The 27,696-nt window shown below is 46.0% G+C and overlaps 12 non-coding genes across 12 annotated transcripts; all 12 read right to left on the bottom strand.

Moving 5' to 3' along the window:
• Positions 1–966: 966 nt before the first annotated feature.
• On the bottom strand, positions 967–1,157 carry LOC130312397 (U2 spliceosomal RNA). The gene has a single exon (XR_008860522.1). It is a non-coding gene; the product is annotated as a U2 spliceosomal RNA (small nuclear RNA).
• Positions 1,158–3,238: 2,081 nt separating this feature from the next.
• Positions 3,239–3,429, bottom strand: LOC130312395 (U2 spliceosomal RNA). The gene has a single exon (XR_008860520.1). It is a non-coding gene; the product is annotated as a U2 spliceosomal RNA (small nuclear RNA).
• Positions 3,430–5,519: 2,090 nt separating this feature from the next.
• Positions 5,520–5,710, bottom strand: LOC130312394 (U2 spliceosomal RNA). The gene has a single exon (XR_008860519.1). It is a non-coding gene; the product is annotated as a U2 spliceosomal RNA (small nuclear RNA).
• A 2,079-nt stretch (positions 5,711–7,789) lies between these two features.
• On the bottom strand, positions 7,790–7,980 carry LOC130312392 (U2 spliceosomal RNA). Its single transcript, XR_008860518.1, has one exon. It is a non-coding gene; the product is annotated as a U2 spliceosomal RNA (small nuclear RNA).
• Positions 7,981–10,066: 2,086 nt separating this feature from the next.
• On the bottom strand, positions 10,067–10,257 carry LOC130312391 (U2 spliceosomal RNA). The gene has a single exon (XR_008860517.1). It is a non-coding gene; the product is annotated as a U2 spliceosomal RNA (small nuclear RNA).
• A 2,084-nt stretch (positions 10,258–12,341) lies between these two features.
• On the bottom strand, positions 12,342–12,532 carry LOC130312390 (U2 spliceosomal RNA). The gene has a single exon (XR_008860516.1). It is a non-coding gene; the product is annotated as a U2 spliceosomal RNA (small nuclear RNA).
• A 2,080-nt stretch (positions 12,533–14,612) lies between these two features.
• On the bottom strand, positions 14,613–14,803 carry LOC130312389 (U2 spliceosomal RNA). Its single transcript, XR_008860515.1, has one exon. It is a non-coding gene; the product is annotated as a U2 spliceosomal RNA (small nuclear RNA).
• Positions 14,804–16,898: 2,095 nt separating this feature from the next.
• On the bottom strand, positions 16,899–17,089 carry LOC130312388 (U2 spliceosomal RNA). The gene has a single exon (XR_008860514.1). It is a non-coding gene; the product is annotated as a U2 spliceosomal RNA (small nuclear RNA).
• Positions 17,090–19,167: 2,078 nt separating this feature from the next.
• Positions 19,168–19,358, bottom strand: LOC130312387 (U2 spliceosomal RNA). The gene has a single exon (XR_008860513.1). It is a non-coding gene; the product is annotated as a U2 spliceosomal RNA (small nuclear RNA).
• A 2,090-nt stretch (positions 19,359–21,448) lies between these two features.
• On the bottom strand, positions 21,449–21,639 carry LOC130312386 (U2 spliceosomal RNA). Its single transcript, XR_008860512.1, has one exon. It is a non-coding gene; the product is annotated as a U2 spliceosomal RNA (small nuclear RNA).
• A 2,082-nt stretch (positions 21,640–23,721) lies between these two features.
• Positions 23,722–23,912, bottom strand: LOC130312385 (U2 spliceosomal RNA). The gene has a single exon (XR_008860511.1). It is a non-coding gene; the product is annotated as a U2 spliceosomal RNA (small nuclear RNA).
• Positions 23,913–25,998: 2,086 nt separating this feature from the next.
• On the bottom strand, positions 25,999–26,189 carry LOC130312383 (U2 spliceosomal RNA). Its single transcript, XR_008860509.1, has one exon. It is a non-coding gene; the product is annotated as a U2 spliceosomal RNA (small nuclear RNA).
• Between the last annotated feature and the right edge of the window lie 1,507 nt (positions 26,190–27,696).

Raw genomic sequence — 27,696 nt, 5'->3', positions numbered from 1 at the left:
GGGGATAATTTTCTAAGGATTTATACTGATTTTTCCTGTCTGAATTTGTCGCACAGAAAGTTGCAGGCCAAATATGTGTGACATTTCTGCGACTTTAGCTTCTAGAGCATTTTTACAACATTATACATAGGTGCTGAATACATAAAAAGCGACTGTTCAGCGACAGACAAGTCGCATCGGCTGAAAGTAGGCCAGAATGTCAGTCCATGTTGGAGCAGGTTTAGATACAGTCTAAAGTATAGATCTCAAAGTCTGTGCACAGAATTTAGCAAGGGCCTCGCACCTTCTGATGCATCAGGTAGGTGCACAATAGCATAGCCTAACCCTCTGTACTTTGGTCTATATTGATGCGGGACATAGACAGCCAGCTGATGACCAATCCATTAGTGCAATGGATGGCTGGAAGCATTTGTCTTTGCCTTTGCAATACCACAGAAGCAATGCATGGTCAATGTACAGCAATGACACACCTGTGTGAACAGCCAGGAGACCCCCCCCCCCCCCATGTTATGTTACATAGTTACATAGTTAGTACGGTCGAAAAAAGACATATGTCCATCAAGTTCAACCAGGGAATTAAGGGGTAGGGGTGTGGCGCGATATTGGGGAAGGGATGAGATTTTATATTTCTTCATAAGCATTAATCTTATTTTGTCAATTAGGAACATTCAGCACCCACCGCTATCAAGGCAGCTGCCTATCATGTCATGCCCTACCTGCACAGGTGTGCTGGCTACTCAAATGATCCAATTAAGGAGGCCATTTAGTCAGCAGCAGCAGAAGTCCTGTGCCTGGACGCTCCAACAGCGGCCAGACACAAGCAGAAGCAGAAGCAGCAGAAGCAGCAGCAGCACCACCTTTTGTTTTTTGGCTGCAGCAGCAGCAAGGCCCACAGGGCTGGCTAGCTGGCTAGCCAGCAAGCAGGTAGCAATGAAAGTAGGAATCTTTCTTTTTAACCCTGTAAGGGGGTGGTGCACTGTACCCGAAGATACTGCCATATCGGGTCAATGCATAGGGCGACGGAAGCAAGCTTCGAAATCGGCCCCCGTTCTCAAAAATCCATTTAATATATGGTCCCCAGATAGGGGACGTATCAGATATTAAACTGATAAGAACAGATACTACACTTGATCTTAGCCAAAAGGCCGAGAAGCGATAACCGTGAAAGGGGCGGGCCCAACAAGGTGCCCTTCATGGGCACTATCACTGCTTGCTGTCAGGGAGGCTGCCAGACAATTTTCCATGCACACTCTGGGCTGGGGGGCAGTCAACCACCAGTACACACAGCAGAACCTAAACCCATACCATTATTGCTAAGCAGCAAGACAGGGGCCCATTGCACTCCCACGGGGCCTTTTTAAATGCAATCCATAACCCGGATTTGCCAGGAACCCTTCTTACTCCTCCTACTTGCATGTGACACTGGGCTTAGGATCTGCATAGGAAACACACACACAAGCACACACCTACCTTTGTTGCCTGCAGATGCCTCCTTGGCTGTCCCCAAACGGTATCAAACCAACACCCACGGGAAGCTGTAAGCATAGAGGACATGCCTGCACCCCATTGGACTTACCTGTGTGGGTTAAACCCGGGTTATTTGACAACCTATGGCGGTGATGGTTCTGCTCAGGCAGAGCAGTGCTGATGCTCCTCATAAAGCTGTCGCTGCTGTGAAGGTTCTAGGTGACATCACAAATCCCTATGGTTACATACACAACAAAGCTGGGTTGTTGTTGTTTACACTCTGCAAGGCCTGTGGAAGTGAGTGACATCATAGCACTGTAGTTCTGAGGGTTCTAGATGGATGCAACAATCTCCTGTTGCTTCTATGAAGGCCATAATAGACGACATCACCAAACAGCTCCATAGTCACATACACAGCAAAGGAGAGATGTTGTTTACACCTAGTGATGTCAGTGGTATTGAGTGACATCACAGCACAGTGCTAAGGCTCCTGGGCCTGGACACAGCAGCGGCTGCAATATCTCAACGGAGAATACGTTTATATATATGTGTGTGTGTGCGCGTATATATATATATATATATATATATATATATATATATATTCTCCGCCGAAATCACTTTTAAACCCATTTCCACCTTTTTTTCCCTTCTCTTCCTCTTACTTTTTTTTCACGTTTTTTTACGTTTTTCTCCTTTTCGCCTCTTTTCTGGGCGTATTATTCTTCTTTTTCTTCTTTTTTTTCGTCTAATGCATACCCCATCAGTGCAGCAATGCTTATTCAATACCGCCAGCAGATGGAGACACTGGGGGATAATTTTCTAAGGATTTATACTGATTTTTCCTGTCTGAATTTGTCGCACAGAAAGTTGCAGGCCAAATATGTGTGACATTTCTGCGACTTTAGCTTCTAGAGCATTTTTACAACATTATACATAGGTGCTGAATACATAAAAAGCGACTGTTCAGCGACAGACAAGTCGCATCGGCTGAAAGTAGGCCAGAATGTCAGTCCATGTTGGAGCAGGTTTAGATACAGTCTAAAGTATAGATCTCAAAGTCTGTGCACAGAATTTAGCAAGGGCCTCGCACCTTCTGATGCATCAGGTAGGTGCACAATAGCATAGCCTAACCCTCTGTACTTTGGTCTATATTGATGCGGGACATAGACAGCCAGCTGATGACCAATCCATTAGTGCAATGGATGGCTGGAAGCATTTGTCTTTGCCTTTGCAATACCACAGAAGCAATGCATGGTCAATGTACAGCAATGACACACCTGTGTGAACAGCCAGGAGACCCCCCCCCCCATGTTATGTTACATAGTTACATAGTTAGTACGGTCGAAAAAAGACATATGTCCATCAAGTTCAACCAGGGAATTAAGGGGTAGGGGTGTGGCGCGATATTGGGGAAGGGATGAGATTTTATATTTCTTCATAAGCATTAATCTTATTTTGTCAATTAGGAACATTCAGCACCCACCCGCTATCAAGGCAGCTGCCTATCATGTCATGCCCTACCTGCACAGGTGTGCTGGCTACTCAAATGATCCAATTAAGGAGGCCATTTAGTCAGCAGCAGCAGAAGTCCTGTGCCTGGACGCTCCAACAGCGGCCAGACACAAGCAGAAGCAGAAGCAGCAGAAGCAGCAGCAGCACCACCTTTTGTTTTTTGGCTGCAGCAGCAGCAAGGCCCACAGGGCTGGCTAGCTGGCTAGCCAGCAAGCAGGTAGCAATGAAAGTAGGAATCTTTCTTTTTAACCCTGTAAGGGGGTGGTGCACTGTACCCGAAGATACTGCCATATCGGGTCAATGCATAGGGCGACGGAAGCAAGCTTCGAAATCGGCCCCCGTTCTCAAAAATCCATTTAATATATGGTCCCCAGATAGGGGACGTATCAGATATTAAACTGATAAGAACAGATACTACACTTGATCTTAGCCAAAAGGCCGAGAAGCGATAACCGTGAAAGGGGCGGGCCCAACAAGGTGCCCTTCATGGGCACTATCACTGCTTGCTGTCAGGGAGGCTGCCAGACAATTTTCCATGCACACTCTGGGCTGGGGGGCAGTCAACCACCAGTACACACAGCAGAACCTAAACCCATACCATTATTGCTAAGCAGCAAGACAGGGGCCCATTGCACTCCCACGGGGCCTTTTTAAATGCAATCCATAACCCGGATTTGCCAGGAACCCTTCTTACTCCTCCTACTTGCATGTGACACTGGGCTTAGGATCTGCATAGGAAACACACACACAAGCACACACCTACCTTTGTTGCCTGCAGATGCCTCCTTGGCTGTCCCCAAACGGTATCAAACCAACACCCACGGGAAGCTGTAAGCATAGAGGACATGCCTGCACCCCATTGGACTTACCTGTGTGGGTTAAACCCGGGTTATTTGACAACCTATGGCGGTGATGGTTCTGCTCAGGCAGAGCAGTGCTGATGCTCCTCATAAAGCTGTCGCTGCTGTGAAGGTTCTAGGTGACATCACAAATCCCTATGGTTACATACACAACAAAGCTGGGTTGTTGTTGTTTACACTCTGCAAGGCCTGTGGAAGTGAGTGACATCATAGCACTGTAGTTCTGAGGGTTCTAGATGGATGCAACAATCTCCTGTTGCTTCTATGAAGGCCATAATAGACGACATCACCAAACAGCTCCATAGTCACATACACAGCAAAGGAGAGATGTTGTTTACACCTAGTGATGTCAGTGGTATTGAGTGACATCACAGCACAGTGCTAAGGCTCCTGGGCCTGGACACAGCAGCGGCTGCAATATCTCAACGGAGAATACGTTTATATATATGTGTGTGTGTGCGCGTATATATATATATATATATATATATATATATATATATATATATTTCTCCGCCGAAATCACTTTTAAACCCATTTCCACCTTTTTTTCCCTTCTCTTCCTCTTACTTTTTTTTCACGTTTTTTTACGTTTTTCTCCTTTTCGCCTCTTTTCTGGGCGTATTATTCTTCTTTTTCTTCTTTTTTTTCGTCTAATGCATACCCCATCAGTGCAGCAATGCTTATTCAATACCGCCAGCAGATGGAGACACTGGGGGATAATTTTCTAAGGATTTATACTGATTTTTCCTGTCTGAATTTGTCGCACAGAAAGTTGCAGGCCAAATATGTGTGACATTTCTGCGACTTTAGCTTCTAGAGCATTTTTACAACATTATACATAGGTGCTGAATACATAAAAAGCGACTGTTCAGCGACAGACAAGTCGCATCGGCTGAAAGTAGGCCAGAATGTCAGTCCATGTTGGAGCAGGTTTAGATACAGTCTAAAGTATAGATCTCAAAGTCTGTGCACAGAATTTAGCAAGGGCCTCGCACCTTCTGATGCATCAGGTAGGTGCACAATAGCATAGCCTAACCCTCTGTACTTTGGTCTATATTGATGCGGGACATAGACAGCCAGCTGATGACCAATCCATTAGTGCAATGGATGGCTGGAAGCATTTGTTTTTGCCTTTGCAATACCACAGAAGCAATGCATGGTCAATGTACAGCAATGACACACCTGTGTGAACAGCCAGGAGACCCCCCCCCCCCCCCATGTTATGTTACATAGTTACATAGTTAGTACGGTCGAAAAAAGACATATGTCCATCAAGTTCAACCAGGGAATTAAGGGGTAGGGGTGTGGCGCGATATTGGGGAAGGGATGAGATTTTATATTTCTTCATAAGCATTAATCTTATTTTGTCAATTAGGAACATTCAGCACCCACCCGCTATCAAGGCAGCTGCCTATCATGTCATGCCCTACCTGCACAGGTGTGCTGGCTACTCAAATGATCCAATTAAGGAGGCCATTTAGTCAGCAGCAGCAGAAGTCCTGTGCCTGGACGCTCCAACAGCGGCCAGACACAAGCAGAAGCAGAAGCAGCAGAAGCAGCAGCAGCACCACCTTTTGTTTTTTGGCTGCAGCAGCAGCAAGGCCCACAGGGCTGGCTAGCTGGCTAGCCAGCAAGCAGGTAGCAATGAAAGTAGGAATCTTTCTTTTTAACCCTGTAAGGGGGTGGTGCACTGTACCCGAAGATACTGCCATATCGGGTCAATGCATAGGGCGACGGAAGCAAGCTTCGAAATCGGCCCCCGTTCTCAAAAATCCATTTAATATATGGTCCCCAGATAGGGGACGTATCAGATATTAAACTGATAAGAACAGATACTACACTTGATCTTAGCCAAAAGGCCGAGAAGCGATAACCGTGAAAGGGGCGGGCCCAACAAGGTGCCCTTCATGGGCACTATCACTGCTTGCTGTCAGGGAGGCTGCCAGACAATTTTCCATGCACACTCTGGGCTGGGGGGCAGTCAACCACCAGTACACACAGCAGAACCTAAACCCATACCATTATTGCTAAGCAGCAAGACAGGGGCCCATTGCACTCCCACGGGGCCTTTTTAAATGCAATCCATAACCCGGATTTGCCAGGAACCCTTCTTACTCCTCCTACTTGCATGTGACACTGGGCTTAGGATCTGCATAGGAAACACACACACAAGCACACACCTACCTTTGTTGCCTGCAGATGCCTCCTTGGCTGTCCCCAAACGGTATCAAACCAACACCCACGGGAAGCTGTAAGCATAGAGGACATGCCTGCACCCCATTGGACTTACCTGTGTGGGTTAAACCCGGGTTATTTGACAACCTATGGCGGTGATGGTTCTGCTCAGGCAGAGCAGTGCTGATGCTCCTCATAAAGCTGTCGCTGCTGTGAAGGTTCTAGGTGACATCACAAATCCCTATGGTTACATACACAACAAAGCTGGGTTGTTGTTGTTTACACTCTGCAAGGCCTGTGGAAGTGAGTGACATCATATAGCACTGTAGTTCTGAGGGTTCTAGATGGATGCAACAATCTCCTGTTGCTTCTATGAAGGCCATAATAGACGACATCACCAAACAGCTCCATAGTCACATACACAGCAAAGGAGAGATGTTGTTTACACCTAGTGATGTCAGTGGTATTGAGTGACATCACAGCACAGTGCTAAGGCTCCTGGGCCTGGACACAGCAGCGGCTGCAATATCTCAACGGAGAATACGTTTATATATATGTGTGTGTGTGCGCGTATATATATATATATATATATATATATATATATATATATATATTTCTCCGCCGAAATCACTTTTAAACCCATTTCCACCTTTTTTTCCCTTCTCTTCCTCTTACTTTTTTTTCACGTTTTTTTACGTTTTTCTCCTTTTCGCCTCTTTTCTGGGCGTATTATTCTTCTTTTTCTTCTTTTTTTTCGTCTAATGCATACCCCATCAGTGCAGCAATGCTTATTCAATACCGCCAGCAGATGGAGACACTGGGGGATAATTTTCTAAGGATTTATACTGATTTTTCCTGTCTGAATTTGTCGCACAGAAAGTTGCAGGCCAAATATGTGTGACATTTCTGCGACTTTAGCTTCTAGAGCATTTTTACAACATTATACATAGGTGCTGAATACATAAAAAGCGACTGTTCAGCGACAGACAAGTCGCATCGGCTGAAAGTAGGCCAGAATGTCAGTCCATGTTGGAGCAGGTTTAGATACAGTCTAAAGTATAGATCTCAAAGTCTGTGCACAGAATTTAGCAAGGGCCTCGCACCTTCTGATGCATCAGGTAGGTGCACAATAGCATAGCCTAACCCTCTGTACTTTGGTCTATATTGATGCGGGACATAGACAGCCAGCTGATGACCAATCCATTAGTGCAATGGATGGCTGGAAGCATTTGTTTTTGCCTTTGCAATACCACAGAAGCAATGCATGGTCAATGTACAGCAATGACACACCTGTGTGAACAGCCAGGAGACCCCCCCCCCCCCCATGTTATGTTACATAGTTACATAGTTAGTACGGTCGAAAAAAGACATATGTCCATCAAGTTCAACCAGGGAATTAAGGGGTAGGGGTGTGGCGCGATATTGGGGAAGGGATGAGATTTTATATTTCTTCATAAGCATTAATCTTATTTTGTCAATTAGGAACATTCAGCACCCACCCGCTATCAAGGCAGCTGCCTATCATGTCATGCCCTACCTGCACAGGTGTGCTGGCTACTCAAATGATCCAATTAAGGAGGCCATTTAGTCAGCAGCAGCAGAAGTCCTGTGCCTGGACGCTCCAACAGCGGCCAGACACAAGCAGAAGCAGAAGCAGCAGAAGCAGCAGCAGCACCACCTTTTGTTTTTTGGCTGCAGCAGCAGCAAGGCCCACAGGGCTAGCCAGCAAGCAGGTAGCAATGAAAGTAGGAATCTTTCTTTTTAACCCTGTAAGGGGGTGGTGCACTGTACCCGAAGATACTGCCATATCGGGTCAATGCATAGGGCGACGGAAGCAAGCTTCGAAATCGGCCCCCGTTCTCAAAAATCCATTTAATATATGGTCCCCAGATAGGGGACGTATCAGATATTAAACTGATAAGAACAGATACTACACTTGATCTTAGCCAAAAGGCCGAGAAGCGATAACCGTGAAAGGGGCGGGCCCAACAAGGTGCCCTTCATGGGCACTATCACTGCTTGCTGTCAGGGAGGCTGCCAGACAATTTTCCATGCACACTCTGGGCTGGGGGGCAGTCAACCACCAGTACACACAGCAGAACCTAAACCCATACCATTATTGCTAAGCAGCAAGACAGGGGCCCATTGCACTCCCACGGGGCCTTTTTAAATGCAATCCATAACCCGGATTTGCCAGGAACCCTTCTTACTCCTCCTACTTGCATGTGACACTGGGCTTAGGATCTGCATAGGAAACACACACACAAGCACACACCTACCTTTGTTGCCTGCAGATGCCTCCTTGGCTGTCCCCAAACGGTATCAAACCAACACCCACGGGAAGCTGTAAGCATAGAGGACATGCCTGCACCCCATTGGACTTACCTGTGTGGGTTAAACCCGGGTTATTTGACAACCTATGGCGGTGATGGTTCTGCTCAGGCAGAGCAGTGCTGATGCTCCTCATAAAGCTGTCGCTGCTGTGAAGGTTCTAGGTGACATCACAAATCCCTATGGTTACATACACAACAAAGCTGGGTTGTTGTTGTTTACACTCTGCAAGGCCTGTGGAAGTGAGTGACATCATAGCACTGTAGTTCTGAGGGTTCTAGATGGATGCAACAATCTCCTGTTGCTTCTATGAAGGCCATAATAGACGACATCACCAAACAGCTCCATAGTCACATACACAGCAAAGGAGAGATGTTGTTTACACCTAGTGATGTCAGTGGTATTGAGTGACATCACAGCACAGTGCTAAGGCTCCTGGGCCTGGACACAGCAGCGGCTGCAATATCTCAACGGAGAATACGTTTATATATATGTGTGTGTGTGCGCGTATATATATATATATATATATATATATATATATATATATATATTTCTCCGCCGAAATCACTTTTAAACCCATTTCCACCTTTTTTTCCCTTCTCTTCCTCTTACTTTTTTTTCACGTTTTTTTACGTTTTTCTCCTTTTCGCCTCTTTTCTGGGCGTATTATTCTTCTTTTTCTTCTTTTTTTTCGTCTAATGCATACCCCATCAGTGCAGCAATGCTTATTCAATACCGCCAGCAGATGGAGACACTGGGGGATAATTTTCTAAGGATTTATACTGATTTTTCCTGTCTGAATTTGTCGCACAGAAAGTTGCAGGCCAAATATGTGTGACATTTCTGCGACTTTAGCTTCTAGAGCATTTTTACAACATTATACATAGGTGCTGAATACATAAAAAGCGACTGTTCAGCGACAGACAAGTCGCATCGGCTGAAAGTAGGCCAGAATGTCAGTCCATGTTGGAGCAGGTTTAGATACAGTCTAAAGTATAGATCTCAAAGTCTGTGCACAGAATTTAGCAAGGGCCTCGCACCTTCTGATGCATCAGGTAGGTGCACAATAGCATAGCCTAACCCTCTGTACTTTGGTCTATATTGATGCGGGACATAGACAGCCAGCTGATGACCAATCCATTAGTGCAATGGATGGCTGGAAGCATTTGTCTTTGCCTTTGCAATACCACAGAAGCAATGCATGGTCAATGTACAGCAATGACACACCTGTGTGAACAGCCAGGAGACCCCCCCCCCCATGTTATGTTACATAGTTACATAGTTAGTACGGTCGAAAAAAGACATATGTCCATCAAGTTCAACCAGGGAATTAAGGGGTAGGGGTGTGGCGCGATATTGGGGAAGGGATGAGATTTTATATTTCTTCATAAGCATTAATCTTATTTTGTCAATTAGGAACATTCAGCACCCACCCGCTATCAAGGCAGCTGCCTATCATGTCATGCCCTACCTGCACAGGTGTGCTGGCTACTCAAATGATCCAATTAAGGAGGCCATTTAGTCAGCAGCAGCAGAAGTCCTGTGCCTGGACGCTCCAACAGCGGCCAGACACAAGCAGAAGCAGAAGCAGCAGAAGCAGCAGCAGCACCACCTTTTGTTTTTTGGCTGCAGCAGCAGCAAGGCCCACAGGGCTGGCTAGCTGGCTAGCCAGCAAGCAGGTAGCAATGAAAGTAGGAATCTTTCTTTTTAACCCTGTAAGGGGGTGGTGCACTGTACCCGAAGATACTGCCATATCGGGTCAATGCATAGGGCGACGGAAGCAAGCTTCGAAATCGGCCCCCGTTCTCAAAAATCCATTTAATATATGGTCCCCAGATAGGGGACGTATCAGATATTAAACTGATAAGAACAGATACTACACTTGATCTTAGCCAAAAGGCCGAGAAGCGATAACCGTGAAAGGGGCGGGCCCAACAAGGTGCCCTTCATGGGCACTATCACTGCTTGCTGTCAGGGAGGCTGCCAGACAATTTTCCATGCACACTCTGGGCTGGGGGGCAGTCAACCACCAGTACACACAGCAGAACCTAAACCCATACCATTATTGCTAAGCAGCAAGACAGGGGCCCATTGCACTCCCACGGGGCCTTTTTAAATGCAATCCATAACCCGGATTTGCCAGGAACCCTTCTTACTCCTCCTACTTGCATGTGACACTGGGCTTAGGATCTGCATAGGAAACACACACACAAGCACACACCTACCTTTGTTGCCTGCAGATGCCTCCTTGGCTGTCCCCAAACGGTATCAAACCAACACCCACGGGAAGCTGTAAGCATAGAGGACATGCCTGCACCCCATTGGACTTACCTGTGTGGGTTAAACCCGGGTTATTTGACAACCTATGGCGGTGATGGTTCTGCTCAGGCAGAGCAGTGCTGATGCTCCTCATAAAGCTGTCGCTGCTGTGAAGGTTCTAGGTGACATCACAAATCCCTATGGTTACATACACAACAAAGCTGGGTTGTTGTTGTTTACACTCTGCAAGGCCTGTGGAAGTGAGTGACATCATAGCACTGTAGTTCTGAGGGTTCTAGATGGATGCAACAATCTCCTGTTGCTTCTATGAAGGCCATAATAGACGACATCACCAAACAGCTCCATAGTCACATACACAGCAAAGGAGAGATGTTGTTTACACCTAGTGATGTCAGTGGTATTGAGTGACATCACAGCACAGTGCTAAGGCTCCTGGGCCTGGACACAGCAGCGGCTGCAATATCTCAACGGAGAATACGTTTATATATATGTGTGTGTGTGCGCGTATATATATATATATATATATATATATATATATATATTTCTCCGCCGAAATCACTTTTAAACCCATTTCCACCTTTTTTTCCCTTCTCTTCCTCTTACTTTTTTTTCACGTTTTTTTACGTTTTTCTCCTTTTCGCCTCTTTTCTGGGCGTATTATTCTTCTTTTTCTTCTTTTTTTTCGTCTAATGCATACCCCATCAGTGCAGCAATGCTTATTCAATACCGCCAGCAGATGGAGACACTGGGGGATAATTTTCTAAGGATTTATACTGATTTTTCCTGTCTGAATTTGTCGCACAGAAAGTTGCAGGCCAAATATGTGTGACATTTCTGCGACTTTAGCTTCTAGAGCATTTTTACAACATTATACATAGGTGCTGAATACATAAAAAGCGACTGTTCAGCGACAGACAAGTCGCATCGGCTGAAAGTAGGCCAGAATGTCAGTCCATGTTGATGTTGGAGCAGGTTTAGATACAGTCTAAAGTATAGATCTCAAAGTCTGTGCACAGAATTTAGCAAGGGCCTCGCACCTTCTGATGCATCAGGTAGGTGCACAATAGCATAGCCTAACCCTCTGTACTTTGGTCTATATTGATGCGGGACATAGACAGCCAGCTGATGACCAATCCATTAGTGCAATGGATGGCTGGAAGCATTTGTCTTTGCCTTTGCAATACCACAGAAGCAATGCATGGTCAATGTACAGCAATGACACACCTGTGTGAACAGCCAGGAGACCCCCCCCCCATGTTATGTTACATAGTTACATAGTTAGTACGGTCGAAAAAGACATATGTCCATCAAGTTCAACCAGGGAATTAAGGGGTAGGGGTGTGGCGCGATATTGGGGAAGGGATGAGATTTTATATTTCTTCATAAGCATTAATCTTATTTTGTCAATTAGGAACATTCAGCACCCACCCGCTATCAAGGCAGCTGCCTATCATGTCATGCCCTACCTGCACAGGTGTGCTGGCTACTCAAATGATCCAATTAAGGAGGCCATTTAGTCAGCAGCAGCAGAAGTCCTGTGCCTGGACGCTCCAACAGCGGCCAGACACAAGCAGAAGCAGAAGCAGCAGAAGCAGCAGCAGCACCACCTTTTGTTTTTTGGCTGCAGCAGCAGCAAGGCCCACAGGGCTGGCTAGCTGGCTAGCCAGCAAGCAGGTAGCAATGAAAGTAGGAATCTTTCTTTTTAACCCTGTAAGGGGGTGGTGCACTGTACCCGAAGATACTGCCATATCGGGTCAATGCATAGGGCGACGGAAGCAAGCTTCGAAATCGGCCCCCGTTCTCAAAAATCCATTTAATATATGGTCCCCAGATAGGGGACGTATCAGATATTAAACTGATAAGAACAGATACTACACTTGATCTTAGCCAAAAGGCCGAGAAGCGATAACCGTGAAAGGGGCGGGCCCAACAAGGTGCCCTTCATGGGCACTATCACTGCTTGCTGTCAGGGAGGCTGCCAGACAATTTTCCATGCACACTCTGGGCTGGGGGGCAGTCAACCACCAGTACACACAGCAGAACCTAAACCCATACCATTATTGCTAAGCAGCAAGACAGGGGCCCATTGCACTCCCACGGGGCCTTTTTAAATGCAATCCATAACCCGGATTTGCCAGGAACCCTTCTTACTCCTCCTACTTGCATGTGACACTGGGCTTAGGATCTGCATAGGAAACACACACACAAGCACACACCTACCTTTGTTGCCTGCAGATGCCTCCTTGGCTGTCCCCAAACGGTATCAAACCAACACCCACGGGAAGCTGTAAGCATAGAGGACATGCCTGCACCCCATTGGACTTACCTGTGTGGGTTAAACCCGGGTTATTTGACAACCTATGGCGGTGATGGTTCTGCTCAGGCAGAGCAGTGCTGATGCTCCTCATAAAGCTGTCGCTGCTGTGAAGGTTCTAGGTGACATCACAAATCCCTATGGTTACATACACAACAAAGCTGGGTTGTTGTTGTTTACACTCTGCAAGGCCTGTGGAAGTGAGTGACATCATAGCACTGTAGTTCTGAGGGTTCTAGATGGATGCAACAATCTCCTGTTGCTTCTATGAAGGCCATAATAGACGACATCACCAAACAGCTCCATAGTCACATACACAGCAAAGGAGAGATGTTGTTTACACCTAGTGATGTCAGTGGTATTGAGTGACATCACAGCACAGTGCTAAGGCTCCTGGGCCTGGACACAGCAGCGGCTGCAATATCTCAACGGAGAATACGTTTATATATATGTGTGTGTGTGCGCGTATATATATATATATATATATATATATATATATATATATATATTTCTCCGCCGAAATCACTTTTAAACCCATTTCCACCTTTTTTTCCCTTCTCTTCCTCTTACTTTTTTTTCACGTTTTTTTACGTTTTTCTCCTTTTCGCCTCTTTTCTGGGCGTATTATTCTTCTTTTTCTTCTTTTTTTTCGTCTAATGCATACCCATCAGTGCAGCAATGCTTATTCAATACCGCCAGCAGATGGAGACACTGGGGGATAATTTTCTAAGGATTTATACTGATTTTTCCTGTCTGAATTTGTCGCACAGAAAGTTGCAGGCCAAATATGTGTGACATTTCTGCGACTTTAGCTTCTAGAGCATTTTTACAACATTATACATAGGTGCTGAATACATAAAAAGCGACTGTTCAGCGACAGACAAGTCGCATCGGCTGAAAGTAGGCCAGAATGTCAGTCCATGTTGGAGCAGGTTTAGATACAGTCTAAAGTATAGATCTCAAAGTCTGTGCACAGAATTTAGCAAGGGCCTCGCACCTTCTGATGCATCAGGTAGGTGCACAATAGCATAGCCTAACCCTCTGTACTTTGGTCTATATTGATGCGGGACATAGACAGCCAGCTGATGACCAATCCATTAGTGCAATGGATGGCTGGAAGCATTTGTCTTTGCCTTTGCAATACCACAGAAGCAATGCATGGTCAATGTACAGCAATGACACACCTTGAACAGCCAGGAGACCCCCCCCCATGTTATGTTACATAGTTACATAGTTAGTACGGTCGAAAAAAGACATATGTCCATCAAGTTCAACCAGGGAATTAAGGGGTAGGGGTGTGGCGCGATATTGGGGAAGGGATGAGATTTTATATTTCTTCATAAGCATTAATCTTATTTTGTCAATTAGGAACATTCAGCACCCACCCGCTATCAAGGCAGCTGCCTATCATGTCATGCCCTACCTGCACAGGTGTGCTGGCTACTCAAATGATCCAATTAAGGAGGCCATTTAGTCAGCAGCAGCAGAAGTCCTGTGCCTGGACGCTCCAACAGCGGCCAGACACAAGCAGAAGCAGAAGCAGCAGAAGCAGCAGCAGCACCACCTTTTGTTTTTTGGCTGCAGCAGCAGCAAGGCCCACAGGGCTGGCTAGCTGGCTAGCCAGCAAGCAGGTAGCAATGAAAGTAGGAATCTTTCTTTTTAACCCTGTAAGGGGGTGGTGCACTGTACCCGAAGATACTGCCATATCGGGTCAATGCATAGGGCGACGGAAGCAAGCTTCGAAATCGGCCCCCGTTCTCAAAAATCCATTTAATATATGGTCCCCAGATAGGGGACGTATCAGATATTAAACTGATAAGAACAGATACTACACTTGATCTTAGCCAAAAGGCCGAGAAGCGATAACCGTGAAAGGGGCGGGCCCAACAAGGTGCCCTTCATGGGCACTATCACTGCTTGCTGTCAGGGAGGCTGCCAGACAATTTTCCATGCACACTCTGGGCTGGGGGGCAGTCAACCACCAGTACACACAGCAGAACCTAAACCCATACCATTATTGCTAAGCAGCAAGACAGGGGCCCATTGCACTCCCACGGGGCCTTTTTAAATGCAATCCATAACCCGGATTTGCCAGGAACCCTTCTTACTTCTCCTACTTGCATGTGACACTGGGCTTAGGATCTGCATAGGAAACACACACACAAGCACACACCTACCTTTGTTGCCTGCAGATGCCTCCTTGGCTGTCCCCAAACGGTATCAAACCAACACCCACAAGAAGCTGTAAGCATAGAGGACATGCCTGCACCCCATTGGACTTACCTGTGTGGGTTAAACCCGGGTTATTTGACAACCTATGGCGGTGATGGTTCTGCTCAGGCAGAGCAGTGCTGATGCTCCTCATAAAGCTGTCGCTGCTGTGAAGGTTCTAGGTGACATCACAAATCCCTATGGTTACATACACAACAAAGCTGGGTTGTTGTTGTTTACACTCTGCAAGGCCTGTGGAAGTGAGTGACATCATAGCACTGTAGTTCTGAGGGTTCTAGATGGATGCAACAATCTCCTGTTGCTTCTATGAAGGCCATAATAGACGACATCACCAAACAGCTCCATAGTCACATACACAGCAAAGGAGAGATGTTGTTTACACCTAGTGATGTCAGTGGTATTGAGTGACATCACAGCACAGTGCTAAGGCTCCTGGGCCTGGACACAGCAGCGGCTGCAATATCTCAACGGAGAATACGTTTATATATATGTGTGTGTGTGCGCGTATATATATATATATATATATATATATATATATATATATATTTCTCCGCCGAAATCACTTTTAAACCCATTTCCACCTTTTTTTCCCTTCTCTTCCTCTTACTTTTTTTTCACGTTTTTTTACGTTTTTCTCCTTTTCGCCTCTTTTCTGGGCGTATTATTCTTCTTTTTCTTCTTTTTTTTCGTCTAATGCATACCCCATCAGTGCAGCAATGCTTATTCAATACCGCCAGCAGATGGAGACACTGGGGGATAATTTTCTAAGGATTTATACTGATTTTTCCTGTCTGAATTTGTCGCACAGAAAGTTGCAGGCCAAATATGTGTGACATTTCTGCGACTTTAGCTTCTAGAGCATTTTTACAACATTATACATAGGTGCTGAATACATAAAAAGCGACTGTTCAGCGACAGACAAGTCGCATCGGCTGAAAGTAGGCCAGAATGTCAGTCCATGTTGGAGCAGGTTTAGATACAGTCTAAAGTATAGATCTCAAAGTCTGTGCACAGAATTTAGCAAGGGCCTCGCACCTTCTGATGCATCAGGTAGGTGCACAATAGCATAGCCTAACCCTCTGTACTTTGGTCTATATTGATGCGGGACATAGACAGCCAGCTGATGACCAATCCATTAGTGCAATGGATGGCTGGAAGCATTTGTCTTTGCCTTTGCAATACCACAGAAGCAATGCATGGTCAATGTACAGCAATGACACACCTGTGTGAACAGCCAGGAGACCCCCCCCCCCCCCCCCCCATGTTATGTTACATAGTTACATAGTTAGTACGGTCGAAAAAAGACATATGTCCATCAAGTTCAACCAGGGAATTAAGGGGTAGGGGTGTGGCGCGATATTGGGGAAGGGATGAGATTTTATATTTCTTCATAAGCATTAATCTTATTTTGTCAATTAGGAACATTCAGCACCCACCCGCTATCAAGGCAGCTGCCTATCATGTCATGCCCTACCTGCACAGGTGTGCTGGCTACTCAAATGATCCAATTAAGGAGGCCATTTAGTCAGCAGCAGCAGAAGTCCTGTGCCTGGACGCTCCAACAGCGGCCAGACACAAGCAGAAGCAGAAGCAGCAGAAGCAGCAGCAGCACCACCTTTTGTTTTTTGGCTGCTGCAGCAGCAGCAAGGCCCACAGGGCTGGCTAGCTGGCTAGCCAGCAAGCAGGTAGCAATGAAAGTAGGAATCTTTCTTTTTAACCCTGTAAGGGGGTGGTGCACTGTACCCGAAGATACTGCCATATCGGGTCAATGCATAGGGCGACGGAAGCAAGCTTCGAAATCGGCCCCCGTTCTCAAAAATCCATTTAATATATGGTCCCCAGATAGGGGACGTATCAGATATTAAACTGATAAGAACAGATACTACACTTGATCTTAGCCAAAAGGCCGAGAAGCGATAACCGTGAAAGGGGCGGGCCCAACAAGGTGCCCTTCATGGGCACTATCACTGCTTGCTGTCAGGGAGGCTGCCAGACAATTTTCCATGCACACTCTGGGCTGGGGGGCAGTCAACCACCAGTACACACAGCAGAACCTAAACCCATACCATTATTGCTAAGCAGCAAGACAGGGGCCCATTGCACTCCCACGGGGCCTTTTTAAATGCAATCCATAACCCGGATTTGCCAGGAACCCTTCTTACTCCTCCTACTTGCATGTGACACTGGGCTTAGGATCTGCATAGGAAACACACACACAAGCACACACCTACCTTTGTTGCCTGCAGATGCCTCCTTGGCTGTCCCCAAACGGTATCAAACCAACACCCACGGGAAGCTGTAAGCATAGAGGACATGCCTGCACCCCATTGGACTTACCTGTGTGGGTTAAACCCGGGTTATTTGACAACCTATGGCGGTGATGGTTCTGCTCAGGCAGAGCAGTGCTGATGCTCCTCATAAAGCTGTCGCTGCTGTGAAGGTTCTAGGTGACATCACAAATCCCTATGGTTACATACACAACAAAGCTGGGTTGTTGTTGTTTACACTCTGCAAGGCCTGTGGAAGTGAGTGACATCATAGCACTGTAGTTCTGAGGGTTCTAGATGGATGCAACAATCTCCTGTTGCTTCTATGAAGGCCATAATAGACGACATCACCAAACAGCTCCATAGTCACATACACAGCAAAGGAGAGATGTTGTTTACACCTAGTGATGTCAGTGGTATTGAGTGACATCACAGCACAGTGCTAAGGCTCCTGGGCCTGGACACAGCAGCGGCTGCAATATCTCAACGGAGAATACGTTTATATATATGTGTGTGTGTGCGCGTATATATATATATATATATATATATATATATATATATATATATTTCTCCGCCGAAATCACTTTTAAACCCATTTCCACCTTTTTTTCCCTTCTCTTCCTCTTACTTTTTTTTCACGTTTTTTTACGTTTTTCTCCTTTTCGCCTCTTTTCTGGGCGTATTATTCTTCTTTTTCTTCTTTTTTTTCGTCTAATGCATACCCCATCAGTGCAGCAATGCTTATTCAATACCGCCAGCAGATGGAGACACTGGGGGATAATTTTCTAAGGATTTATACTGATTTTTCCTGTCTGAATTTGTCGCACAGAAAGTTGCAGGCCAAATATGTGTGACATTTCTGCGACTTTAGCTTCTAGAGCATTTTTACAACATTATACATAGGTGCTGAATACATAAAAAGCGACTGTTCAGCGACAGACAAGTCGCATCGGCTGAAAGTAGGCCAGAATGTCAGTCCATGTTGGAGCAGGTTTAGATACAGTCTAAAGTATAGATCTCAAAGTCTGTGCACAGAATTTAGCAAGGGCCTCGCACCTTCTGATGCATCAGGTAGGTGCACAATAGCATAGCCTAACCCTCTGTACTTTGGTCTATATTGATGCGGGACATAGACAGCCAGCTGATGACCAATCCATTAGTGCAATGGATGGCTGGAAGCATTTGTTTTTGCCTTTGCAATACCACAGAAGCAATGCATGGTCAATGTACAGCAATGACACACCTGTGTGAACAGCCAGGAGACCCCCCCCCCCCCCCATGTTATGTTACATAGTTACATAGTTAGTACGGTCGAAAAAAGACATATGTCCATCAAGTTCAACCAGGGAATTAAGGGGTAGGGGTGTGGCGCGATATTGGGGAAGGGATGAGATTTTATATTTCTTCATAAGCATTAATCTTATTTTGTCAATTAGGAACATTCAGCACCCACCCGCTATCAAGGCAGCTGCCTATCATGTCATGCCCTACCTGCACAGGTGTGCTGGCTACTCAAATGATCCAATTAAGGAGGCCATTTAGTCAGCAGCAGCAGAAGTCCTGTGCCTGGACGCTCCAACAGCGGCCAGACACAAGCAGAAGCAGAAGCAGCAGAAGCAGCAGCAGCACCACCTTTTGTTTTTTGGCTGCAGCAGCAGCAAGGCCCACAGGGCTAGCCAGCAAGCAGGTAGCAATGAAAGTAGGAATCTTTCTTTTTAACCCTGTAAGGGGGTGGTGCACTGTACCCGAAGATACTGCCATATCGGGTCAATGCATAGGGCGACGGAAGCAAGCTTCGAAATCGGCCCCCGTTCTCAAAAATCCATTTAATATATGGTCCCCAGATAGGGGACGTATCAGATATTAAACTGATAAGAACAGATACTACACTTGATCTTAGCCAAAAGGCCGAGAAGCGATAACCGTGAAAGGGGCGGGCCCAACAAGGTGCCCTTCATGGGCACTATCACTGCTTGCTGTCAGGGAGGCTGCCAGACAATTTTCCATGCACACTCTGGGCTGGGGGGCAGTCAACCACCAGTACACACAGCAGAACCTAAACCCATACCATTATTGCTAAGCAGCAAGACAGGGGCCCATTGCACTCCCACGGGGCCTTTTTAAATGCAATCCATAACCCGGATTTGCCAGGAACCCTTCTTACTCCTCCTACTTGCATGTGACACTGGGCTTAGGATCTGCATAGGAAACACACACACAAGCACACACCTACCTTTGTTGCCTGCAGATGCCTCCTTGGCTGTCCCCAAACGGTATCAAACCAACACCCACGGGAAGCTGTAAGCATAGAGGACATGCCTGCACCCCATTGGACTTACCTGTGTGGGTTAAACCCGGGTTATTTGACAACCTATGGCGGTGATGGTTCTGCTCAGGCAGAGCAGTGCTGATGCTCCTCATAAAGCTGTCGCTGCTGTGAAGGTTCTAGGTGACATCACAAATCCCTATGGTTACATACACAACAAAGCTGGGTTGTTGTTGTTTACACTCTGCAAGGCCTGTGGAAGTGAGTGACATCATAGCACTGTAGTTCTGAGGGTTCTAGATGGATGCAACAATCTCCTGTTGCTTCTATGAAGGCCATAATAGACGACATCACCAAACAGCTCCATAGTCACATACACAGCAAAGGAGAGATGTTGTTTACACCTAGTGATGTCAGTGGTATTGAGTGACATCACAGCACAGTGCTAAGGCTCCTGGGCCTGGACACAGCAGCGGCTGCAATATCTCAACGGAGAATACGTTTATATATATGTGTGTGTGTGCGCGTATATATATATATATATATATATATATATATATATATATATATATTTCTCCGCCGAAATCACTTTTAAACCCATTTCCACCTTTTTTTCCCTTCTCTTCCTCTTACTTTTTTTTCACGTTTTTTTACGTTTTTCTCCTTTTCGCCTCTTTTCTGGGCGTATTATTCTTCTTTTTCTTCTTTTTTTTCGTCTAATGCATACCCCATCAGTGCAGCAATGCTTATTCAATACCGCCAGCAGATGGAGACACTGGGGGATAATTTTCTAAGGATTTATACTGATTTTTCCTGTCTGAATTTGTCGCACAGAAAGTTGCAGGCCAAATATGTGTGACATTTCTGCGACTTTAGCTTCTAGAGCATTTTTACAACATTATACATAGGTGCTGAATACATAAAAAGCGACTGTTCAGCGACAGACAAGTCGCATCGGCTGAAAGTAGGCCAGAATGTCAGTCCATGTTGGAGCAGGTTTAGATACAGTCTAAAGTATAGATCTCAAAGTCTGTGCACAGAATTTAGCAAGGGCCTCGCACCTTCTGATGCATCAGGTAGGTGCACAATAGCATAGCCTAACCCTCTGTACTTTGGTCTATATTGATGCGGGACATAGACAGCCAGCTGATGACCAATCCATTAGTGCAATGGATGGCTGGAAGCATTTGTCTTTGCCTTTGCAATACCACAGAAGCAATGCATGGTCAATGTACAGCAATGACACACCTGTGTGAACAGCCAGGAGACCCCCCCCCCCCCATGTTATGTTACATAGTTACATAGTTAGTACGGTCGAAAAAAGACATATGTCCATCAAGTTCAACCAGGGAATTAAGGGGTAGGGGTGTGGCGCGATATTGGGGAAGGGATGAGATTTTATATTTCTTCATAAGCATTAATCTTATTTTGTCAATTAGGAACATTCAGCACCCACCCGCTATCAAGGCAGCTGCCTATCATGTCATGCCCTACCTGCACAGGTGTGCTGGCTACTCAAATGATCCAATTAAGGAGGCCATTTAGTCAGCAGCAGCAGAAGTCCTGTGCCTGGACGCTCCAACAGCGGCCAGACACAAGCAGAAGCAGAAGCAGCAGAAGCAGCAGCAGCACCACCTTTTGTTTTTTGGCTGCAGCAGCAGCAAGGCCCACAGGGCTGGCTAGCTGGCTAGCCAGCAAGCAGGTAGCAATGAAAGTAGGAATCTTTCTTTTTAACCCTGTAAGGGGGTGGTGCACTGTACCCGAAGATACTGCCATATCGGGTCAATGCATAGGGCGACGGAAGCAAGCTTCGAAATCGGCCCCCGTTCTCAAAAATCCATTTAATATATGGTCCCCAGATAGGGGACGTATCAGATATTAAACTGATAAGAACAGATACTACACTTGATCTTAGCCAAAAGGCCGAGAAGCGATAACCGTGAAAGGGGCGGGCCCAACAAGGTGCCCTTCATGGGCACTATCACTGCTTGCTGTCAGGGAGGCTGCCAGACAATTTTCCATGCACACTCTGGGCTGGGGGGCAGTCAACCACCAGTACACACAGCAGAACCTAAACCCATACCATTATTGCTAAGCAGCAAGACAGGGGCCCATTGCACTCCCACGGGGCCTTTTTAAATGCAATCCATAACCCGGATTTGCCAGGAACCCTTCTTACTCCTCCTACTTGCATGTGACACTGGGCTTAGGATCTGCATAGGAAACACACACACAAGCACACACCTACCTTTGTTGCCTGCAGATGCCTCCTTGGCTGTCCCCAAACGGTATCAAACCAACACCCACGGGAAGCTGTAAGCATAGAGGACATGCCTGCACCCCATTGGACTTACCTGTGTGGGTTAAACCCGGGTTATTTGACAACCTATGGCGGTGATGGTTCTGCTCAGGCAGAGCAGTGCTGATGCTCCTCATAAAGCTGTCGCTGCTGTGAAGGTTCTAGGTGACATCACAAATCCCTATGGTTACATACACAACAAAGCTGGGTTGTTGTTGTTTACACTCTGCAAGGCCTGTGGAAGTGAGTGACATCATAGCACTGTAGTTCTGAGGGTTCTAGATGGATGCAACAATCTCCTGTTGCTTCTATGAAGGCCATAATAGACGACATCACCAAACAGCTCCATAGTCACATACACAGCAAAGGAGAGATGTTGTTTACACCTAGTGATGTCAGTGGTATTGAGTGACATCACAGCACAGTGCTAAGGCTCCTGGGCCTGGACAGCAGCGGCTGCAATATCTCAACGGAGAATACGTTTATATATATGTGTGTGTGTGCGCGTATATATATATATATATATATATATATATATATATATATATTCTCCGCCGAAATCACTTTTAAACCCATTTCCACCTTTTTTTCCCTTCTCTTCCTCTTACTTTTTTTTCACGTTTTTTTACGTTTTTCTCCTTTTCGCCTCTTTTCTGGGCGTATTATTCTTCTTTTTCTTCTTTTTTTTCGTCTAATGCATACCCCATCAGTGCAGCAATGCTTATTCAATACCGCCAGCAGATGGAGACACTGGGGGATAATTTTCTAAGGATTTATACTGATTTTTCCTGTCTGAATTTGTCGCACAGAAAGTTGCAGGCCAAATATGTGTGACATTTCTGCGACTTTAGCTTCTAGAGCATTTTTACAACATTATACATAGGTGCTGAATACATAAAAAGCGACTGTTCAGCGACAGACAAGTCGCATCGGCTGAAAGTAGGCCAGAATGTCAGTCCATGTTGGAGCAGGTTTAGATACAGTCTAAAGTATAGATCTCAAAGTCTGTGCACAGAATTTAGCAAGGGCCTCGCACCTTCTGATGCATCAGGTAGGTGCACAATAGCATAGCCTAACCCTCTGTACTTTGGTCTATATTGATGCGGGACATAGACAGCCAGCTGATGACCAATCCATTAGTGCAATGGATGGCTGGAAGCATTTGTCTTTGCCTTTGCAATACCACAGAAGCAATGCATGGTCAATGTACAGCAATGACACACCTGTGTGAACAGCCAGGAGACCCCCCCCCCCCATGTTATGTTACATAGTTACATAGTTAGTACGGTCGAAAAAAGACATATGTCCATCAAGTTCAACCAGGGAATTAAGGGGTAGGGGTGTGGCGCGATATTGGGGAAGGGATGAGATTTTATATTTCTTCATAAGCATTAATCTTATTTTGTCAATTAGGAACATTCAGCACCCACCCGCTATCAAGGCAGCTGCCTATCATGTCATGCCCTACCTGCACAGGTGTGCTGGCTACTCAAATGATCCAATTAAGGAGGCCATTTAGTCAGCAGCAGCAGAAGTCCTGTGCCTGGACGCTCCAACAGCGGCCAGACACAAGCAGAAGCAGAAGCAGCAGAAGCAGCAGCAGCACCACCTTTTGTTTTTTGGCTGCAGCAGCAGCAAGGCCCACAGGGCTGGCTAGCTGGCTAGCCAGCAAGCAGGTAGCAATGAAAGTAGGAATCTTTCTTTTTAACCCTGTAAGGGGGTGGTGCACTGTACCCGAAGATACTGCCATATCGGGTCAATGCATAGGGCGACGGAAGCAAGCTTCGAAATCGGCCCCCGTTCTCAAAAATCCATTTAATATATGGTCCCCAGATAGGGGACGTATCAGATATTAAACTGATAAGAACAGATACTACACTTGATCTTAGCCAAAAGGCCGAGAAGCGATAACCGTGAAAGGGGCGGGCCCAACAAGGTGCCCTTCATGGGCACTATCACTGCTTGCTGTCAGGGAGGCTGCCAGACAATTTTCCATGCACACTCTGGGCTGGGGGGCAGTCAACCACCAGTACACACAGCAGAACCTAAACCCATACCATTATTGCTAAGCAGCAAGACAGGGGCCCATTGCACTCCCACGGGGCCTTTTTAAATGCAATCCATAACCCGGATTTGCCAGGAACCCTTCTTACTCCTCCTACTTGCATGTGACACTGGGCTTAGGATCTGCATAGGAAACACACACACAAGCACACACCTACCTTTGTTGCCTGCAGATGCCTCCTTGGCTGTCCCCAAACGGTATCAAACCAACACCCACGGGAAGCTGTAAGCATAGAGGACATGCCTGCACCCCATTGGACTTACCTGTGTGGGTTAAACCCGGGTTATTTGACAACCTATGGCGGTGATGGTTCTGCTCAGGCAGAGCAGTGCTGATGCTCCTCATAAAGCTGTCGCTGCTGTGAAGGTTCTAGGTGACATCACAAATCCCTATGGTTACATACACAACAAAGCTGGGTTGTTGTTGTTTACACTCTGCAAGGCCTGTGGAAGTGAGTGACATCATAGCACTGTAGTTCTGAGGGTTCTAGATGGATGCAACAATCTCCTGTTGCTTCTATGAAGGCCATAATAGACGACATCACCAAACAGCTCCATAGTCACATACACAGCAAAGGAGAGATGTTGTTTACACCTAGTGATGTCAGTGGTATTGAGTGACATCACAGCACAGTGCTAAGGCTCCTGGGCCTGGACACAGCAGCGGCTGCAATATCTCAACGGAGAATACGTTTATATATATGTGTGTGTGTGCGCGTATATATATATATATATATATATATATATATATATATATATATATTTCTCCGCCGAAATCACTTTTAAACCCATTTCCACCTTTTTTTCCCTTCTCTTCCTCTTACTTTTTTTTCACGTTTTTTTACGTTTTTCTCCTTTTCGCCTCTTTTCTGGGCGTATTATTCTTCTTTTTCTTCTTTTTTTTCGTCTAATGCATACCCCATCAGTGCAGCAATGCTTATTCAATACCGCCAGCAGATGGAGACACTGGGGGATAATTTTCTAAGGATTTATACTGATTTTTCCTGTCTGAATTTGTCGCACAGAAAGTTGCAGGCCAAATATGTGTGACATTTCTGCGACTTTAGCTTCTAGAGCATTTTTACAACATTATACATAGGTGCTGAATACATAAAAAGCGACTGTTCAGCGACAGACAAGTCGCATCGGCTGAAAGTAGGCCAGAATGTCAGTCCATGTTGGAGCAGGTTTAGATACAGTCTAAAGTATAGATCTCAAAGTCTGTGCACAGAATTTAGCAAGGGCCTCGCACCTTCTGATGCATCAGGTAGGTGCACAATAGCATAGCCTAACCCTCTGTACTTTGGTCTATATTGATGCGGGACATAGACAGCCAGCTGATGACCAATCCATTAGTGCAATGGATGGCTGGAAGCATTTGTCTTTGCCTTTGCAATACCACAGAAGCAATGCATGGTCAATGTACAGCAATGACACACCTGTGTGAACAGCCAGGAGACCCCCCCCCATGTTATGTTACATAGTTACATAGTTAGTACGGTCGAAAAAAGACATATGTCCATCAAGTTCAACCAGGGAATTAAGGGGTAGGGGTGTGGCGCGATATTGGGGAAGGGATGAGATTTTATATTTCTTCATAAGCATTAATCTTATTTTGTCAATTAGGAACATTCAGCACCCACCCGCTATCAAGGCAGCTGCCTATCATGTCATGCCCTACCTGCACAGGTGTGCTGGCTACTCAAATGATCCAATTAAGGAGGCCATTTAGTCAGCAGCAGCAGAAGTCCTGTGCCTGGACGCTCCAACAGCGGCCAGACACAAGCAGAAGCAGAAGCAGCAGAAGCAGCAGCAGCACCACCTTTTGTTTTTTGGCTGCAGCAGCAGCAAGGCCCACAGGGCTGGCTAGCTGGCTAGCCAGCAAGCAGGTAGCAATGAAAGTAGGAATCTTTCTTTTTAACCCTGTAAGGGGGTGGTGCACTGTACCCGAAGATACTGCCATATCGGGTCAATGCATAGGGCGACGGAAGCAAGCTTCGAAATCGGCCCCCGTTCTCAAAAATCCATTTAATATATGGTCCCCAGATAGGGGACGTATCAGATATTAAACTGATAAGAACAGATACTACACTTGATCTTAGCCAAAAGGCCGAGAAGCGATAACCGTGAAAGGGGCGGGCCCAACAAGGTGCCCTTCATGGGCACTATCACTGCTTGCTGTCAGGGAGGCTGCCAGACAATTTTCCATGCACACTCTGGGCTGGGGGGCAGTCAACCACCAGTACACACAGCAGAACCTAAACCCATACCATTATTGCTAAGCAGCAAGACAGGGGCCCATTGCACTCCCACGGGGCCTTTTTAAATGCAATCCATAACCCGGATTTGCCAGGAACCCTTCTTACTTCTCCTACTTGCATGTGACACTGGGCTTAGGATCTGCATAGGAAACACACACACAAGCACACACCTACCTTTGTTGCCTGCAGATGCCTCCTTGGCTGTCCCCAAACGGTATCAAACCAACACCCACAAGAAGCTGTAAGCATAGAGGACATGCCTGCACCCCATTGGACTTACCTGTGTGGGTTAAACCCGGGTTATTTGACAACCTATGGCGGTGATGGTTCTGCTCAGGCAGAGCAGTGCTGATGCTCCTCATAAAGCTGTCGCTGCTGTGAAGGTTCTAGGTGACATCACAAATCCCTATGGTTACATACACAACAAAGCTGGGTTGTTGTTGTTTACACTCTGCAAGGCCTGTGGAAGTGAGTGACATCATAGCACTGTAGTTCTGAGGGTTCTAGATGGATGCAACAATCTCCTGTTGCTTCTATGAAGGCCATAATAGACGACATCACCAAACAGCTCCATAGTCACATACACAGCAAAGGAGAGATGTTGTTTACACCTAGTGATGTCAGTGGTATTGAGTGACATCACAGCACAGTGCTAAGGCTCCTGGGCCTGGACACAGCAGCGGCTGCAATATCTCAACGGAGAATACGTTTATATATATGTGTGTGTGTGCGCGTATATATATATATATATATATATATATATATATATTTCTCTGCCGAAATCACTTTTAAACCCATTTCCACCTTTTTTTCCCTTCTCTTCCTCTTACTTTTTTTTCACGTTTTTTTACGTTTTTCTCCTTTTCGCCTCTTTTCTGGGCGTATTATTCTTCTTTTTCTTCTTTTTTTTCGTCTAATGCATACCCCATCAGTGCAGCAATGCTTATTCAATACCGCCAGCAGATGGAGACACTGGGGGATAATTTTCTAAGGATTTATACTGATTTTTCCTGTCTGAATTTGTCGCACAGAAAGTTGCAGGCCAAATATGTGTGACATTTTTGCGACTTTAGCTTCTAGAGCATTTTTACAACATTATACATAGGTGCTGAATACATAAAAAGCGACTGTTCAGCGACAGACAAGTCGCATCGGCTGAAAGTAGGCCAGAATGTCAGTCCATGTTGGAGCAGGTTTAGATACAGTCTAAAGTATAGATCTCAAAGTCTGTGCACAGAATTTAGCAAGGGCCTCGCACCTTCTGATGCATCAGGTAGGTGCACAATAGCATAGCCTAACCCTCTGTACTTTGGTCTATATTGATGCGGGACATAGACAGCCAGCTGATGACCAATCCATTAGTGCAAT

Source organism: Hyla sarda, unplaced genomic scaffold, assembly GCF_029499605.1.
Source record: "Hyla sarda isolate aHylSar1 unplaced genomic scaffold, aHylSar1.hap1 scaffold_1715, whole genome shotgun sequence".
Classification (NCBI taxonomy): domain Eukaryota; kingdom Metazoa; phylum Chordata; class Amphibia; order Anura; family Hylidae; genus Hyla; species Hyla sarda.
This window is presented reverse-complemented; position numbering and strand designations above follow the sequence as displayed.